Source organism: Haplochromis burtoni, unplaced genomic scaffold (genome assembly GCF_018398535.1).
Source record: "Haplochromis burtoni strain Fernald_Lab_line unplaced genomic scaffold, NCSU_Asbu1 Contig_8, whole genome shotgun sequence".
Lineage (NCBI taxonomy): Eukaryota > Metazoa > Chordata > Actinopteri > Cichliformes > Cichlidae > Haplochromis > Haplochromis burtoni.
The window spans coordinates 1,310,758-1,314,463 of NW_024582369.1; the positions used below are offsets into that span (position 1 = coordinate 1,310,758).

Here is a 3,706-nt window from a genome sequence, read left to right on the forward strand (position 1 = left end):
AATACCTACCACCGTGATAAAAACCAGAGATTCTCGCCAATATCAGGAGCCGCTTCCTGCGAAAAACTCAGCAATGAAAACTGATGAAACGATTCCCGCTTTTCCGTCGATCGCTTCTTTTCACTCACTCAAGTGAAGCCCTCGTTTTTGCTGTGCTTCCCACGCATGGGATAGACACGCAGGGTAGGAGTGCCGTGAAGCATTGGCTGATGTTGAGCTCGGTGAGGAAGGTGAATGCGAGACGGAGGAGGAGGACCGGAGGGGACGATCGAGGGTGGCTTTAAAACGGAGTAACGTCACGGGCGGGAGGGAGAGAGAGAGAGAGAGAGAGACTTTGCACGTCTCCGTCTCTCTCTCATCGAGCCTCCTGCAGGTTCTTGCGCGCTCTCCTTACCTGAGCCTATAGAAAGCAAATTCTAAAAAGCTCGACGAAAGGCCAGTTCAGCATCCAGACTCTTCTTTTATGAAGCTACAGTGTCATGATAGACGTAGTATACAGTTTATTATTGCCTTGCCGAAGTATGCAAGGCCTACTTTGTGAAAACAAAACAAAAACGTAATCTGTATAAAAAAAACCTGAATATACCTTTCAGCATTGATGGTGCCTTTCCAGATGCGCAAGGTGCCAAGTCCATAAGCACTAATGTACGATCAGAGAGTGCTGATAACAAGCTGGATGATCCCTTTCCACTTTAATCTGGGGACATGGTGTCCGTGTTTGCCAAAAAGAATTTGAGATTTTGATTAATCTGACCACAGAACAATTTTCCACTTTACTTCAGTTCATTTTAAATAACCTTTCATCCTGAGAAGAAGGGCATTATTCCTGGATCGTGTGTACGACAGTCTGCATTTGTAGTCTGCCTTCACAAACAGTGATATCTAAAAGTGTTCCCATGCAGTCATTTCCATGGCAGACTCATGCCTGTTTTTAATGCAGTGCGACCTGACAACAACAAGCATCCAGTATTGATTAATATTAATTCTCTGGATATTTTTGATGATATTATGTATTGTAGATTATTACATTATTTAGAAAATGTTCCAAAATTTGAAGAAAGAGGCTGCTTTTGTAGATCTGTGAACCTCTAGCCATCTTTACTTCTGAGAAGCTCTGCCTGTCTAAGATGCTCTTTTTATACCCAGTCAGGTTACTGATTAGTTCCTCCTGCAATTTTCTTTTCAGAGCCTTCTTTTCAGAACCTTACACTGACTTTTGCTAACATTTTGTTGCTCCTGTCCCAACTTTTTATCAATCGTTTTCCTGAAATGTTTAATTTTATCACTTCAAATGTTTGATTTGTTTTCTATGTTCTGTTGTGAGTAAAATATACATTTATGAGATTATGTTTTTATTTACATTCACACAGCATTCCATTTTTTGTTTTTTATCAGTAACTGTAGCATTTATTTTGAGAAGGTACAGTTCTTGGCAGAAGTAATGGGATTTCAGTAAGCAACACCAAGACTAAAACCACGTGATCCATCCATCCAGCCATTAAAAGCAATTTCATTTAACTTTAGTTAGCATTTACATACAGTAAATCCAAACATTATATTTCTTGTAATGTTTGACTTGGAAGATTATCAGCTTAAGCACATGAAGGCAATCAACTGCCTTATTTTAGTAGTTCTGCTAGTTTCTTGGGGTTTGCAGTGTGGGGACTGTAGATTTACCATCTCATTTCAGCACCTTATATGTGTTTGTGTTTACAGCAGAAACAGATCCTTCTTCGTTTTTTGTGAGCATCTGTGCGCTCTGCTTAAAAGTCACACCATTTTCCACAGTTTTTCATGTAATACTGTACTGTTATAGGTACCGAGAGTGCTGCTCTTACTCCTTTAATCATTTGGTGCAACCATCACCGTCACTTTGAATTCAGTCATTATTTTTCATACTTACCTCTGGCCATCATTTTTGTTTGTTACATGCTTCAGCAACCTGTTGAAAGTACTTAGAAATAACATCAATTCTTCTGTTTTGAAACAGCAAAAACTAAAGAAAGAGTGACCATCACGCACTGAATGAAACGTTCAAATGCTGAGCGACAAGGAAAAGTAGGGGGAGATTCATGGAGGCACAGCATAGCAATATGGTAACCAGTTTTGGTTTCCAGGCAACAGCTGTTTGGCCACCTTTTGTCAGTGGACTGGGGGCTGGGTGGGGGTGTTCTCATTCATAAGCTAAGCAGTCACATGAAGTGCCTAGTGACTCATGTCAAAGACCTAGGCAGATACCCAACAACACATGAGACCAGCAACAACAACAAAAAAAATCTCAAAATAATTTTGGATTATTTTCTTTGCCTCCAGAAAATAATTGAAATACCAAAGATGGAGGCATCAAGCAGCTGAACCTTTGGTCTATTTTGGGATAATTACCAGGAATATGCTTCTCAAAAAAATATATCATGCTTTTATTTCCCCCCTATGAGTGCTGAGAGGTTTCAGTGTAATGAGACACCTGCTATTAGGGACGTAACAACATGGGGAAAAAACAGGGCTTTACATAAAAAGCCTTCAAACCAGCTCATTTCAGGAAACAAATGTTAACCGTAGGCAGCCCCCCACCCACTCCTCCAGCTCGAGGAGGCAAACAGCCGTGCTCTCGTTTTAAAAAGCACGCTCCTGATCGCACATGCCCGTACGTACACAAACGCACAGGCACACGCAGTGACTCAGACCTCAATGTAAGGCCCTTGTAATGATATTCACTTACATCATGTGAGGTGAGCTGAGGAGAGAAAAGAAAGAAGATGAGAAAAGTTCATTAACATTCATTTGTGGTTGAAAAGGCTGATAAGACATTTGGCTGGAGGGAGATAAGTGGAAGTAGAAGGTGAGGCGCTGATAGAAAACAGGGATAAAACTGTGACAGATGAAGGGAGGCACTGCAGGGACGTAACACCTCAATTTACTCATAAACTTGAACTAGTTCTGACAAGAAAAACAGATGCAACCTTTACCCACAGGCTCTAACTCAAAAAAAAAAATAAATCACCCACATATCAAATAAAGATGGCTGACCTGCTGCTCTGTACCTGTTTCTCTGGAGATGTCAACATGACCTTCATGTTACGGTAATTACGTGTTGCTAATGGTCCTAATCAGATGAACTGTAAACACAGCATTAAACCATAAATCAGAGTGTTCCTGCTTTTAAAAAAAGGAATGAGCAGATTTATCGGTTGTTTTCTTACTGTTTCAAATAAGCATTTGGTTAACGTTTAATATTAATTTTAATAAAAAACAAAATGTTCCTGAAGCATTTGTTTCAATAACATTTCTGCCTCCCTTTGACTTCTTGGTACATAGTTTCAAACTAGCGGTACAAATCCAATCCTGTGGTTTGGACCGGACCCTTCGACAATGTTCTGGGCTCCACGACATTGGTGAGACCGCTTTTCGTCTTTACAGATAATTTTGCCCAGACTAAAGAGGAGAGAGATTTGATTTGGCTGGCTATCAGCTCTTACTTACAAATCCTACATCTCTAATGGTGTCGGGTTGCATTTATGCCTATGGAATTGTCAGCTTGCAGATCTGGAAAGGCACCATCAATACTAAAAGATATATAGAGGTATTAGTGCAACATATCCTCCCATCTAGATGGCATCTTTTTCAGAGAAGGCCTTGCATGCTTCAGCAAGAAAATGTTAAACCACATACTGTATTTGTTAGAATAGCATGGCTATGTAGGAGTAGA

General features: G+C 40.3%; 1 protein-coding gene across 1 annotated transcript in view; it reads right to left on the bottom strand.

Moving 5' to 3' along the window:
• LOC102306963 (G-protein coupled receptor 6) overlaps nt 1-288 on the bottom strand; it is a 2,472-nt gene extending 2,184 nt beyond the window's left edge. The window contains exon 1 of the mRNA XM_005914542.3: nt 10-288. The gene's annotated coding sequence lies outside the window, so the exon portion shown is untranslated. The remainder of the gene's footprint in view (nt 1-9) is intronic.
• Between the last annotated feature and the right edge of the window lie 3,418 nt (nt 289-3,706).